This window comes from Rhinichthys klamathensis, unplaced genomic scaffold (genome assembly GCF_029890125.1).
Source record: "Rhinichthys klamathensis goyatoka isolate OS25496 unplaced genomic scaffold, OSU_Roscu_1.1 h1tg000437l_1, whole genome shotgun sequence".
In the NCBI taxonomy this organism is placed as follows: Eukaryota; Metazoa; Chordata; class Actinopteri; order Cypriniformes; family Leuciscidae; genus Rhinichthys; species Rhinichthys klamathensis.
This window is the reverse complement of record NW_026606933.1, coordinates 510,827-527,643: the sequence shown is the minus strand read 5'-3', so window position 1 is coordinate 527,643 and position 16,817 is coordinate 510,827.

The window sequence follows — 16,817 nt, the reverse complement described above, 5'->3', positions numbered from 1 at the left end:
ACACCTTCCGTGATTATGTAGACAAAACGCAGTGTTTCAGGACCTCAGACCAGCTCTTGGTCTGTTATGATGGGAAGCTGAAGGGAAAGGCTCTCTCCAAGCAAAAGTTGTCTCACTGGTTAGTGGACGCCATTGCTTGGCATACCAGCAGCAAGGTCGACCGTGCCCCCTTGGTGTGACAGCCCACTCCACCCAGAGTGTGGCTTCCTCTTGGGCTCTAGCGCATGGCGCCTCGCTACCAGACATCTACAGAGCTGCAGGCTGGGCGACACCCAACACATTCGCCAGATTCTACTATCTCCGAGTGGAGCCTGTGTCCTCTCGTGTACTCGCTTCAACTAGCCAGTACTTGGACCCAGGGGCGGACTGGCCATCTGGAGCACCGGGACTTTTCCCGGTGGGCCGCTGGCCAATGTGGGCCGGCCCGGTACACAAATATATAATATATATATATATATATATATATATATATATATGTAAAACAATGACGGAAATCATAATATTACATTTTCTACGCAAATGGATGAGGGAATCGATCGCGCGGGCGCGGCTGACAAGGAGTGTGTTTCGTGTGCATGCATGGTCCCTCCCTGTTAATTAATTTGGTCTACTCCATTGCGTATCTTGAAACACGCCCTCTTTAACGTCCTGGAAAAACACAACACCAAGCCGTGCAGATGAAAGCCGACTCCCTCACCTCGCATGTGTCGTGGGAAAAAAAGCTCCATTTGAACACGAGAGAACTACAGCCGACTATTAGCTAAAATGCGCGTTCTGCGCCTGGGTGTAAATGAAACAACTGTCTATTTCTGCAGATATATTCGTCTACATTCGTCATTCAAAAAGAGAAACCGACTCTGCCCGCTGCAGTGCGTGCTTACCGTTTTGAATACTGCTAAAGACTTTATTTATTCCACTCCGCTCATGTTAATATTTAAATATTCGCCAAGGAACACTCAGGTAAGAAGACATAACATTAGAACAGCCATGGATGAAAACGGGAAGAAAAGAAAAGGTGAAGATGTAAGTTACGCGTTAAAAAAAGCAATAGAGGTAGATCCTGTGAAATGCTTCAAATTAACAATTATACATTTGGCGCGAAGAGTAGCAGTTCAACAGGCTCTGAAGGCTCTAGCTCCCCCTTACTAGCTTTGTGTTACTTAAAATAAATAGCATTTATTTTTGTATTGTGTTATATTTTTATGCTATAAGTGGTGTTAAAAAATGTTCTGCACATTAATGGGCCAATTTGTTATGATGTGGGATGTGGTGGTACGGTGGCCGAGAAAGCTCAACGTGTTCCAACTGAAGAAAACACATGCAAATAGAAGAAAACGCATACAAATAGAAAAAAACCCCGCAATATTCATCAGTTTCACAACACGTGCTCCAAATACTCACAACACCACCCAAATATAGAAACGCGCTGCAAAAGCTCACTACACAAATACAAAAATGCACTGCAAATAACACAGACCACAATGGAAATCTTTCCAGGGGAACCAAATAAGTGACTAACCCGGCAGGTGCTTACAGCTTAAATTCTACTTTATGTATTTATTCATTTTTGCAAAACATACAGAGATTACATTTTTATGACATCCAACTATATACAATATACAACATGTATTAACAATATGTCCAATGTCATCAGAATACAAATGAGAAAAGAACAATGAGCTGAAAACTAAACTAAATAAATAAAAAAAGATAGAGAAGAAGAACAAGAAGGAAAGATATTGCCCTTCGAAGGGAGTAGGGCATAGGGAAGCTCACGGGCAATAAGCACGTCCCAGCCGGGTTCGTCACTTATTTGGTTCCCCTGGAAACATTCCCGTTGTGGTCTGTGTTATTTGCAGCGCGTTTCTGTATTTGGAGCACACGTGTGTTGTGAAACTGATGATGATGTTTTTTTCTATTTGCACGTGTTTGCTTCAATTGCAGCGCGTTGAGCTCTCTCGACCACCGGACGGTGGGCTGCTGTGGGCCAGAAAGTCCAGGGCCACTTTTTGGTCCCAGTCCGCCCCTGCTTGGACCCGCTCAGGTGTCTTCGCTTGCTCGCCATTCCACTCCACGGACTGGATACGTGCGATATTTCCCTTGGCAAGCCACCTTGCCACCCCTGGGGTGGAAATATTCCACCCTGTGGACTGGACACCCCAGTGTTTTCCCATATGCATCCCTACGGGTCATATGTGTATTCTTAAGTCCACCCCCCTCGGACTGGCACTGATTGCATATTTCCACTGAGATATGCCCCCCAGTGTACCTTGGTATTCCTGTGTTAAGTGGGAGTCCTTCGTCTGTGCTAGTCTCACGACAGGGATCTCAGACTTACGCAGGGCACTGGAAGACAGCCGAGAAGTTGGCGTGATTAGACTGGTAACCCCATTTCGTCGTCATTCGATGTAACTCGAAGTGACAACGAAAGGGAACGTTTCGGTTACGTATGTAAACCTCGTTCCCTGAGTAGGGAACAGAGACGTTACGTCTTCCTGCCACTTCTGCTGTACCGGTGGAAACACCTGAGTTCAGTCTCGGCTCCTCAGCAGGAAACATATCTGCATGTTGCAGCGAACTTCCTTATATACCCACGAGATGGGGCGGAGTTACGCTATGCAAATTCGGCAGACCCATCGCATTTCTTTGCCATTGGCTCATTTTGTAATACTCGAAGTTGATAGGCTTCTAAGCGAAACCCCATTTCGAGACTTCTTTCAAAAACGTTTTAAAAATCTTACCTGTATTTTGCTTACATAAAGAAAAAACATTATGATATGGGGGGTTGTTTTAAATGGATAGTTCATTCAAAAATAACAATTCTGTCACCCTCATGCTGTTTCAAAGTTGTGTGACTGTTCGTCTATGGAACATATTTTTAAAAAAGTGTAAACATGTTTTTTGTACAAAAAATGTGTCAATTAGGTTTTTTGTTCATACTGTACAATATAAGTCAGGGGGCACCAACACTGGTTCAACTGGTTGCCTGTCACACAGAAGAAAAGAAGTCATACTGGTTTTAAAATGGGTGAGTGAATTATGACAATGTTTGGGTGAACCACACCTTTAATCTATTAGTACTTTCACTTTACACTCTATTAGAGAGTGATTCCCAAACAGGGAAATTATTTTAAAGTTGCTTTAATAAAGCTTTAAAAAAACATATGTGACAGATACAGTTACACACACACATATACACACATACTTGTGTGACTTTAATGATAATTCTACATGATATCCATATACCGGTATTATGAGAAAACATGAAACCGTGAGGTTTGGTGTTGATGAAGGGAAGTTGAGCTGATGGCACTGGCTGGGAAACAATACATGTTATTAGCCCACAGATACGTTTGTTGTTGTTTATTTCAGGCATTGTTGTAGTTGACACACTGTAGTAACCTGTAATGACAACTAATCAAACTATACAAATTGAATTTGAAGCCTCACAAATTAAATAAAAAAGCTAAAGACATCAAAGAGTAAAAAACTGTATTAGCCTAAACTAGCATTGGTTATTCACTCATTGTTTGCTCTGTTGAGTCCTTATTTATCTGGAATAGCTCAGAAGATTTATTATATTACAAAACTGAATATTACATATTACATTTAAATAATTGCAAATGTACATTCTTACATTCTTAAGACTCCTCAAATAGTTGCAATTTGAGGAGCGTGCACAAATATTTTCAGTTCCATTCATAAAAAAAATTTCACATGAACTGAATATTACATAACACCCCAAAGTGAAACTCCGCCTATATTCAGTCCCTCTGGCAGCATAAATAGTGGATCAGAATCAGTCTGAGAGACACTGCCTGATAACACAGTTGATATCATCCAGGCTTAGATCGCCACACTGCAGCATGTCAAACCTCGGAGGATGGACCCCAGAGACGCTGATCACTGAAGAGGCCAGGAAGATCTGCAGAGAGGTAGGAGACAGAAAATCACAAAATTTGTTAAAACACAGCATTGTAAAATGATCTATTTTGGTGCTTTAAAATGTGTTGGGGAAATTATTTTTAAAATTACCGTTTTACTTTTCACTCAAAGTCACAAAACATTTCACATGAGTTTTCTGATATCTGAATGATAGACGTAACTAGGACTAGAGACTAAAACTTAAAAAAAAAAAAATAGTATAATAATAATAATATAGATGGATATATAAAGTGTGTGTTTGTTTATTCAGGTGAAGCCAGCCATAGAGATGGCGATTGGAACCAATTTTCCTGTTTACATTCCAAAAAGCTTTAGGCTTAAGGTTGAGGCAGGAATAAACTATCTGGTCAAGGTAAAGGAGTATTTTGTTTTTCATGGATTTTGAGCTTGATGTTTTCATCTTCCATGGGACAATTTGTTTGTTTCTATCAACAAGCCAACTGTGGCAGTGTGTCCTGAACGGATGTGATGTGTCCAGTCATTTTTCCGTCCTCTCTGAAAGTTAAAATGTATCAAGGCACTGCATAAAGTTCCTCTGCATTTGTTGCCTATAAATATGGTAACACTTTAGAATACGGTTCCTTCATTAATGAATAACTACACAAGAACCAATGAGTAACACAATATTAACAAATCTAGTAACTACTATTAACTAACAAGAAACTCTTATTAATGAATTAGTAAGTAATAGCGCACATATGAAAGTAGTACTTCACTATTAACTAATCAATAACTACTATTTTTTTAATGCTTCCCAGAGAACTACTGAAAAAGTTTCATAATTCATGCAAAACTAATCAATAACCAATGCAGGACAAATGACTAGCACTACATTAACATTTTAACTGCCACTGTAAATGATTATCATGGTAACTAACTAGTAATGACTCAAGTGTCACTACATACTTCTATGGGAATTACTAATTATTTGGATCCGTATTCTAAAGTGAAGATCATGGGGACTAACTAGTAATGACTCAAGTGTTACTACATGGGAATTACTATCGAAAACTTCACCAAAAAACCTCAAAAGCTTCAAATGATTCATCATGACTGAAAAAATTGCTGATTTTAACAAGACGCATGGACCAAGTATGTAGTAACACTTGAGTCATTACTAGTTACTTAAAAAATAGTAGTTATTGATAGTTAATAGTGAAGTACCACATTTATCTGTGCGCTATTACTTACTAGTTCGTTAATCAGAGTTTCTTGTTAGTTAATAGTAGTTACTAGATTGTTAATATTGTGTTACTCATTGGTTCTTGTGTAGTTATTCATTAACGAAGGAACCGTATTCTAAAGTGTTACCGAAAATATTTCTCAACTTTGCTGACTCAAATCTAGCCGGCAGCGGTCACTGTGTAGCAGAATTTGAGGGAATTTGCTTTCTATCATGGAAAATGTATGCGTTTTGGTCGCTATCAATGTGAACAGAGTTACATGGAAGAGATCAATTATAAATCCATGTGGATTTCTCTCTCTCTCTCTCTCTCTCTCTCTCTCTCTCTCTCTCTCTCTCTCTCTCTCTCTCTCTCTCTCTCTCTCTCTCTCTCTCTCTCTCTCTCTCTCTCTCTCTCTCTCTCTCTCAGGTGTGTGTTGCAGAAGATGTGTGCGTTCATGCAATGATATTTCGAGATTTTCAAGGGAAACTGAAAGTGACTGGAGTCCAGTACCGTAAAGCCCTCAGCCCTCTGGTCTACTTCTGAACACTTCTGAACACTTCTGAACACTTCTAACCGCATGCAGACACACAATGAGCTGCCGTTTCACTCCTCAGTACTCAAACCCTCAGTGCCTGTGTCAGTGTGTGCATGTGAAGATGTGAACAACACTAAATTTACTTCACTTTGCTAAAAATGTTTTATGCTGAAATAACGTTTTTTTTTTAAAAAAAATCCTCATCCCAAAATCTTTAAAAACAAGAAGTAAAATAAAATAATGTAAAGTGACTCATTTTTCAAATTGTTAGATTAAATTGACTGTCTGAATTACTTTTTAAAAAGGAAAAATCCTTTCAAAGCATGAATGACTTTTTTATTTTAAGACTGCATTGACTGTCTAAATGAATGTAATTTTAAAACATTTCTCATTATCACTCTAAACAATAATTCAGTGGCTTAGTAAATATCACAGTAATAATTAACTTAAAGGTACAATATGTAAGAATTTTGTAATAAAATATCCAAAAATCACTTGCACAGTGTGATATATTTCCTGCAGTTGTGTACTTAAAAATCTTTGAAGACTTCTGGGATATTGTATTTCAGAGAAATTCCAATAGATAAGTGGCCGTCCTGGAAAAAAAAATCGCCTGTCAATGACGTAATATCCGCGCTATCCTCTCTTTCCGCTCGAACTGCCATAGCCATGACGTAACCATGGCGACAAACGTGGACAACTGCGTAGCGCGTAAACTTTAGCGGCACGCAGTTCTTGTTTCATTCAAACATAGACCATGGCAAGCAGACTTTGGGACAAAAAAGGAGAACTAAAATGAGGATCAATATTGGCGTGGCGCTTTCGAGATGCCGAGAGCTCCACGTCCGCGACTAACTTGGACTTGACAGAGCTTCACGAGTCACGATCAAACGTGCCGCACAAGCCCTGAAAAGTGAAGCCAAAACGTCTCGATCGCCCCCCCGGTGGCCGGTCCTAGTATAGGTCATAAACCCCGCCTCCCCATGTTATTCAACGGCACGTGAGACCAACTAAACAATTAAATTACACTTCAAATATTGTTTTTCCAAAGATGGTTTCTGTCATTTACTGTAGTTTTTATCACGCTGATGTAATTTCAAGTGTTTGTTTTTAAAATAAGTTTGTTTTTAGTTAGTTATTTGATGCGGTGGTGGTGACGTCATGATTGACAGCTGTGATTGACAGGTTCTCTGAGCGAAGTAGTCACTGAAGCACCAACATACTTTTTTTCGGGATCTTCGGAGGACTGAGGAGATTGGAGCTTTAAATGTAATCTAAATTTCTATAATTAACTTAAAAAAAAGTGCAGGGCGTGTGCTTGCGATTGATTCTGCGAGAGTGGGGGCGGGGGCCTTGATTTCACGGCTTTACTTCCTGCTCACTACTGCGCATGTCTGGTCCCGAAATCGCTACTGCGCAGACTCAAGATCCAAGATGTCAGCGGCATATCGGGACACTGGCGGCTTCAGTTCTGACCAATGGAAGAGAGCGAAGGGGCGTCGTCCATCTTTTTTACAGTCTATGGTCACGACTTGACAGCGACACCGCTCTTGCACATACTTTATTAGACAGGTGAGCAAATGTACATAAAACCAACCAATGTTATATAGCTCAACATGATGAAATGTTAGAATATGATCAGTATGTTATTCTAATGTTGATCTAGCTGCTAGTCTCATACAGCCAACAAACTAACACAAAGAATAATATGAGGGGCCGTACAAGCCAAAATGCATTCTTCTACTCTCACACACATACATACATCCTTTCACATACATAAATTTTTACACTCACACACATACATTCTCCTTTCACATACATATATTTCTGCTTTTACACACATACATTCTCCTTTCACATACATACATTTCTACTCTCACACACACATACATTCTCCTTTCACATACATACATTTATACTCTCACACACACATACATTCTCCTTTCACATACATACATTTCTACTCTCACACACACACATTCTCCTTTCACATACATACATTTATACTCTCACACACATACATTCTCCTTTCACATACATACATTTCTACTCTCACACACACATACATTCTCCTTTCACATACATACATTTATACTCTCACACACATACATTCTCCTTTCACATACATACATACTCTCACACACATACATACTCTCACACACACATATATTCTCCTTTCACATACATACATTTATACTCTCACACACACATATATTCTCCTTTCACATACATACATTTATACTCTCACACACACATACATTCACCTTTCACATGCATACATTTATACTCTCATACACACATACATTCACCTTTCACACACACATATATTTCTACTCTCACACACATACAAAAAGTCTGGCTTCGTAAGCATGCTAAATTAACGCACAAAAACTGTAATGACATTAACTATTAGTAAGATGCACTGGGCATTGCTTTCTAAAACCTATCTGCACACTGTCATTATGTTGACACTAATGCAGTATTTTACTCCTTTTTATAATAAATAATTATTATTTATATTTATTTACTTATTTCTATTTTAAAGCCTTAAACTTTTATAAATTTTTTAGAGCCTTTATCAATTTAATAATTCTCAAAATTCTCCAAAAATATTTAATAAGAATGTATCTGTCATAACAGAAAGATTCTACGACTAATAAAATGTACAAGTGGTTTAGACCCCTCTGAATTGCCAGATATAGTAAACAAGCCTTGAGTTTCTTTTAATCAAGATTTAAAGCTTGTCATACACTGCTTAATTATTTTTTATGTGGGTCAATGTATGTGCAATACATGTCTCCTGAGTCCTGCTGATTGTACTGATGTATTAATGTTGACGTTGTTAATCGTCCTATTCGACAAAGGACATCAAATGTTAAAATAAATAAGTTCAGTCAATTTGATTTCATAGTTTTACATGTTTAATCTTTTTTTTTTTTTTAAAGAACATTTAAAGACACAAGGATGTAAAATGTAAACAGAGCTTTCAGCTCACAGAACCACATTGATAAAGGTCTTATCCCTTACACAGCAACGATCAATTAAATGGAAGAAAACTAAAACTATCAACATAAAAGCTATGACAATAATTGTATTAAAGCTATCACAAAGAATGTTAATGTGCTCATTTTTCTGTGGAGTACACATCTACAGTAAATAATTATTTTGTAGAACTTTTCGGTTGAATGTGCTGTTAGTCTATTTGTCGAATCACATGTCTGTTGAGGGGGGAGGGGTTGGTTCCTTTTTTATGCATGCATATGATTTTAGGAATGCCTTTCTTCTAGAAATTGCACAAGGTTGCAAAACAAATCTATACCATGATTTCCATCATCTTCAAATGGATCAAAAGTCTGCTCAAGTGTATGCATTGTTGTGTCACTGATGGTAATGTTAATTGATGGAACAACAACATTATTATTTGTCTGTAAGTCTGAGAGTGTTATGTTGTCATCAACACCAAATCCACTGTTTGTGTCATAAATACCATTCATACTTGGGTTATGCATTCCTGCATTGTTGACTATGCCCCTTTGCCACAGCTGAAGAGGAGTTTGCCCCCCTTGAGTTGATAGACCATGGTTATTCCACTGGTTCTGAAATTCAGCAGCACTTCTTTGAATTTGTGGCAAATAAATATGGTGAAGACAAAATAAATGAAGCTCATTAAGTGAATCTAACACACCATGCTCCTCCATAAAGTTGAAAAGATTAACAAAATGAAATGACACTACTCGATTTAGCTCTGCCCATAACCTCTCAATTATTTGATTATGCACTGACCTGCCAGTGATAACACTATGACTGTTTAATCCTAACCTGTAAAGCATAAAACGGGCAACACCAGTGTTTTCAAGGCCATGATCACACCTCACCCTAGATGGCATTCCGAAGTTCTGAACACCAGCAATGAATTCTGACAAAACACTAGAGGCTCTGTTGTTGTCTGGACAAGCAAGGTAGATAATGGTACGACTGAAACCATCAACACAGCCATGGAACACCATCCTCCATCTCACAAGTTTGTGGTTTCCATCTATGTGCCTAAGAGAAATTAAAACCAGAGTATTATGAGCTATTTGGCCTTAGATGTTTTGCAAGTCACATTTATTTATATAGCACTTTTTACAATACAGATTGTTTCAAAGCAGCTTTACAGAGATAACAGGAAAATAATGCAAAAAGGTTTTGTTTCCTGTAGACTTCAAATGTGGAAGGTATATTTCTCCCAATTTGAGAACAACTGATTTAAAGGTGCAGTATGTGATTTCTTAGAAACGATGTTGCTATTTCAAATCAGCAACGGACACACTCCCCCCAACCAAAATGATCACACCCATATCTTGATAGCTCCACCCCCAAATTCAAAAACATGCTATGCAACACAGAAACCTCCCCCATCATGAGTATGTCCCCTACTGCTGACTGGCTACAAGTGTGTTTTTGGTGCTACTACATTTACACTTTTAAGGAATTAACTCACCATAATTGATTTGGAGTTGCAACACTGTATATTCGCCGTCGGATTGTACGCCGTCTTCTGAACGACCGTCCAATAGGATCGATTTCTTGTAGACTCTGTCTGACACGCCACCTTTGAATGCGTAACCCACGTGACCTCAAGCTCCCATGCACATATCGTTTTCCTGCGTTTGTTGTCGACTGAAGAATTTCACCAACAACTCTGTTCAGGTTGTCACTTGATAGTGTGGCATACATCAGTGGCTGAACACCCAGCTGCTGTCTATGCCTGTACAGAGTCCGAGAGCTTACGCCTAAGCACATAGAAATGCTTTGCCAATTCATTCCCAGGGATACCAAATGAGAAATTTGCTCTCCTGAAATGCTGTATCGAGGTCTGCCCTGATGTCCAGTAACGACAGGTGGAGGCAACAGGACATAACTGTTCTCAGACCTGATTCTTTGCCTGGATTCAGAACCAGTCCGCACTACATTTAGATATCCATATAAGGACTCCAATGTATTTACTGCTGCTCTATTTCTTGAATCCTCAACAAATCTTGAGACTGACAGAAATCCACATAGGGTTTGAATGTGATCACAAAGTTCTCTATGCAGCCTATCATGCACAAAATAATCTGTTTCTCTTTGCATTCGCTCAATACATTCCAGCACATTATTAAAAAATTGTCTGATTTCATGTTCATTGCTACTTACTCCCAAAAGTAAAAACTGTACTTGAAAAGAAAACAGGATTACTTTGAATAGCATCATTGTAAAGTTGTGATGAAGAGCTGAGCAAGTCTTGCACATGTATTTCCTGGTCTGAGTGTGACTTCCTGCTTAAAGAGGAAGTAATGGATACCAAAAAAAAAAAAAATATATATATATATATATATATATATGAAAGGAGAATATATGTGTGTGCGTGAGAGCAGAATGTATGTATGTATGTATGGGAAAGGGAATGTATGTGTATTTGAGAGTAAAAATGTATGTGTGTGTGAAAGGAAAATGTATGTGTGTGAAAGGAGAATGTATGTGTGAGAGAGTATAAATGTATGTGTGAGAGTATAAATGTATGTGTGTGAGAGTATAAATGTATGTGTGTGAGAGTATAAATGTATGTATGTGAAAGGAGAATGTATATGTGTGTGTGAAAGCAGAATGTATGTGTGTGAGAGTATAAATGTATGCAGGGCCGTAGCTAGAGGATTCGGGGCTCCCTGAAAAAATATTGATGTGGGTCCCCACCACCCTCCACCAATATCATATACTGTACAATAGATGAAAATGGAGGCCCACATAACAGAAGATGGTGATGTTGTTGTAAAACCTTTATTTTAAAAGTTAAATGTTGATATAAAAATTACACCTAATAAAAACTAACAAAAAGCAAGAAATTGTTAAATAATAATAAAACCAATTTTTAAAAAGTAATAAAAAAAATTCCCCATCAGTCTGTTATAATTCATAAATCAAAAAGTAAACATTTAGAAATTGACAAGAATGCAGTCTAATTAAAAAAATAAAACCATTCATTGTCTTATTTTTTAATAAAGATAATATGGAACTGGTAATATTATTAAATAAAGCGAATACATTTATTCATCCAAGTGCAGTGTGTTGTATTCGATGTTTTAAATATCATCAGCCGTCAGGTCAGATGCATAATGCAACGAGTGACTCGTGTAATTTTTTAAAACTCTATTTACAATAGTGTAAAAAGACAGGAATTTAGACCACGTAATCATTCGGCCGATTGTGGCGCGCACCGATAATAAAAAATGACTGTACACGGCAGACTGTAGACGGAAGTTTTCTAATTCCCAGCGAAATAACAATATATAACCGGTCTTTAAGAACGTCTTGATCGACTGGGATACAACCCCTCTCCTTGCCTTCCTCTCCGTCTTTTCCTGGCATTTCTGGTTCTCTGATTTATGTTTTCTTTTCCCCGACATTTTTCAGTCAGTCAGTCTCCTGCTCTTCCACCAAGTTCATCGTTAACTTCAGGCTGCCGCCTCAACTCTGATTGGTTCTCTTCACGAGCTGGGGCGGGACTTACAATTTTATTGGGTCCATTTGATGTTTGTCACTGACTCTGACTGAATAATTAATACATACTTTAGGTCGGACTAAACCATTTTTATGGAGGTAAGAGAAGCAGATTTGGAAAAATATTTACCCAAATTGCACGTTTTTGTGGTTTTCATTTAAATCTCAGGCATACAACTAATATAAATATTAGAATTATTCATACAACAGGGGCCTAAATATAACTGCTGGATTTTGTGGGGCCCCCTGGGCAGCGGGGGCCCCTATAATTGTCACCACCTTTCACCCCACTAGCGACGGCCCTGAATGTATGTGTGTGAGAGTATAAATGTATGTATGTGAAAGGTGAATGTATGTGTGTGTGAGTATAAATGTATGTGTGTGAGAGTATAAATGTATGTATGTGAAAGGTGAATGTATGTGTGTGTGAGAGTATAAATGTATGCGTGTGAAAGGAGAATGTATGTGTGTGAGAGTATTAATGCATGTATGTGAAAGGAGAATGTATGTGTGTGTGAGAGTATAAATGTATGTATGTGAAAGGAGAATATATGTGTGTGTGAGAGTATGTATGTGTGTGAGAGTATGTATGTATGTGAAAGGAGAATGTATGTGTGTGAGAGTATTAATGTATGTATGTGAAAGGAGAATGTATGTGTGTGTGAGAGTATAAATGTATGTATGTGAAAGGTGAATGTATGTGTGTGTGAGAGTATTAATGTATGCGTGTGAAAGGAGAATGTATGTGTATGAGAGTATTAATGTATGTGTGTGAAAGGAGAATGTATGTGTGTGAGAGTATTAATGTATGTGTGTGAGAGTAGAAGAATGGATTTTAGCTTGTACGGCCCCTCATAGAATAACATTATAACTTTCAACACGTACTCAAATGCCATTTAGTGTGATAGTGTAACGTTAGACCAAGTGAAGCAGCACTGGTTACCTCACAAGTTTAATTCGTCTAATAAACTGACCTGTGAGTAGTAATTCAGCACTTGCGGGTAGTTCGGTAGAATTAAATGTCCTTATTCCTTTAAATCCCCGGGACTCGCGTGTGATATCTGTCTCTCATTAGCAATCGCGACCAGCTTCATACCACTGTAATGTTAAAAAACATGAATGTTTTCCTCATCCATAAACATTATTAGATCCATCAGCTTGACAGCAAGTCCCATCATTCAGCTTGTCACTGCATCATAAACATACGCCTTTGTTATTGTAAGAGGTTAGCGACCCCTAGCGGCGAAAAAAAGTTACATATTGTACCTTTAATAAAATCTCTGAATATAATTTAGGCTACTTGATGGTTTGAGTTGAACATACCAAAATAATTGACTAAAAATCCAAGTAAATTTTGTCTAAAATGTACAGTTATATTTATATTTCGGTGGCAAGTCTGACAGAGAGCAGGTTGATGGTTGGAAGTAGCACTCATGGCATTTGCTTCTGCTTGCAAGATGTTGGTAGCCTGGGCGACAGGGCTCATACTCTGCGAGTTCAGCTGGATTAAACCTGTTGAAAACAAAACACAACAACGTTGTTTTTATAACACTGTAACCATTTCATTGGATTCATCAAAATAACTGTTGGAAGAGTAATTCAGTAAAATTGACCAATAATAAGTGGAAGTTGGGATACAATGTGATGTAATGTAAAGTTATTAGTGTCCACGAAAGAATGGGACAAAGAAAGACATTCCAGATATTCGATTATGATGAAATAAAACATAAAATAAAACACATAATTCCTACTTACATTGGAAGGCAAGGCAAGGCAAGTTTATTTATATAGCACATTTCATACACAATGGTAATTCAAAGTGCTTTACATAGAAGAAATTAAAATAATCAAAACAAATAAGAACAATTAAAACAGTTTAGAATAAAAAATAAAATAAAGTACAGTAAAAACAGTCGGACGAACAGTGGCACAGTGCTCATTCAGTAAATGCATAGCTAAACAGATGTGTTTTGAGTCTGGATTTGAATGTAACTACTGTAGGAGCACATCTGATCTCTTCTGGAAGCTGGTTCCAGCTGCGGCTGGCATAATAGCTAAAAGCAGACTCTCCTTGCTTAGAGTGAACCCTTGGTATTTCTAGGTGATGTGATCCTAATGATCTGAGTGATCTGTTGGGTTTATATTCAGTGAGCATATCTGCAATATATTGAGATCCTAGCCCATTAAACGATTTATATACCAGTAATAATACTTTAAAGTCAATCCTAAATGTAACTGGGAGCCAGTGTAGAGACCTGAGGACTGGTGTGATGTGTTCATATTTTCTGGTTCTGCTCAGGATCCTGGCAGCAGCGTTCTGTATGAGCTGCAACTGTCTTATGGTCTTTTTAGGAAGGCCAGTGAGGAGTCCATTACAGTAATCCACCCTGCTGGTGATGAAAGCATGCACAAGTTTCTCTAAGTCTTGGCTGGAAACAAAGCTTCTAATTCTTGCAATATTTTTCAGATGATAGTATGCTGATTTAGTTATTGCTTTGACATGACTACTGAAACTAAGGTCTGACTCTAGAGACACACCAAGATTCCTGACTTGATTTTTAGTTGTTAGACCCCTAGCGTCAAGGTATGCATTTACCTTGAGAACTTCATCTTTGTTTCCAAACGCAATGACTTCAGTTTTGTCTTTGTTTAACTGAAGAAAGTTTTGGCACATCCAACTGTTTACTTCATCAATGCATTGGCACAGGGAGTCAATGGGGCTGTAGTCGTTAGGCGATAGGGATAAGTAGAGCTGTGTGTCGTCTGCATAGCTGTGGTAAGAGATTCGGTTCTTTCTCATTATTTGGCTCATTGGGAGCATGTACAGGTTGAATAGGAGTGGTGCAAGAATTGAGCCTTGAGGGACTCAGACTTATGGTCTCCTATACTCACATAATAACCTCTCCCTTCTAAGTATGACCTGAACCATTTTAGGACTATCCCAGCCCCACCCAGTTTTAAGTCAGCCCCACCAAGCTTTAAGTCAGTGATGTCCCCTGTCCCTTTTCTTTAATTATTCTCCGTCTTTCCACTGCCAGGAACAGGGAGTTCCACCTGGTGGAATCCGGGCGCAGCAACTGGAGGGAGCAAGCATCTTCAACAGCTTCGGCTGCAAGGGTGGATTTTCCACATTTGTTCCAAAGTCCACTACACAAATGTTGAACGGTACACTTTCTTGAACGCCTCATAGGATGCTGCTTTCATGGCATCAACAGTAGCTATTAGGTTGAGTAGGTAACAAGCAAAGCGCTGGTGCTTTGGGAGCTGGAACTCTAAACCATCATCTTCAGTCAGAAGTGCTGACACATCAACACACTCCACTTCTTCATCCCCTTCTTGATCTTCTTCTTCCTCTCCTGTTTGAGATGCATTGCCATGATCACCATCACTTCCAATGGCATTATTGTTCTCATCTTCACCAAAAATGTTGAACACTTTTATGAAGTTAGAGGCATTGTCTGTTGCTGTTCGCACAATCTTCCCCCGAATTTCAAATTCAGAAAGGATGTCATTCAGGGCACTTGCCAACACATCAAATGTGTGCGAAGCTCTCAGCTGTTTACAGGCTAGGGCTGCGGAGCGTCTTTTGAGACTGTCGGGGTCAATCCAATGGGCAGTAACATCAATGAAGCTCCGCCTTCTGACTGACCAGCAGTCGGTGGTGGTGGCGATATGGTCATCTCCCCTCGTGGCCTCAGTCACAGCTAGTGATGGAGACGAGACCGCCTATGCCGAGTCCGAGTCAAGACCGAGTCTTTGAAGGGTCGAGTCCGAGTCGAGACCGAGTCCATTGGTTTTCAAATAAAGTCGAGTCCGAGTCAAGACCGAGTCTTTGAAGGGTCGAGTCCGAGTCGAGACCGAGTCCGTTGGTTTTCAAATACAGTCGAGTCCGAGTCAAGACCGAGTCTTTGAGGAAGCAAGTCCGAGTCGAGATTTTGTCTCGACATGTCAGTTTTGATATTCATGATTTAATATCAGCCCAGTTAATAATCAACAGTTAGGCCTGCAGACTAAGCTAGATTGGGAATTGTTTAGAGGAGCAGTCTTAACTAGTGATGGGGACGAGACCGCCTATGCCGAGTCCGAGTCAAGACCGAGTCTTTGAAGGGTCGAGTCCGAGTCGAGACCGAGTCTTTGAAGGAACAAGTCCGAGACGAGTCAGAGAAACCAGAAATCGGTCTCGAGACCGGACTCGAGTACTACATCACTAGTCACAGCCCTCTTCATTCCCCTGGAGGCATCATCAATCATGGAGCGCAGAGTCAGCCGTGACATAATTTTTGCATTAGGCTGCAGTTCCTTCACAAAATCTTGAAATGGTTGTTCTTCAACAACATGGAATGGCCGGAGTCCTTGGACCACATAAGTCACTATAGCTTTGTTAATGGACCTCTGAGACACAGTCCTGGTGTTCACCAATGAGGTCTGCTTGATGCTGGAGGTGGTGGTGGGAGTCTCAGGAGCCCTTTTTCTCTTTGTTGATGTAAGCTCTTCATACTTTTTGAGGCGGTGTACATGCTTTCTCTGTTTCAGTGGGAGAGACATTTAATGAGCAACTTTAGCTACAAGATTTAAAAGTCACACAACACAAACAATTGTCATTTGACTGTTAAACATTATCTAACTGCAAGTAAGTTAATGAAATTATATTT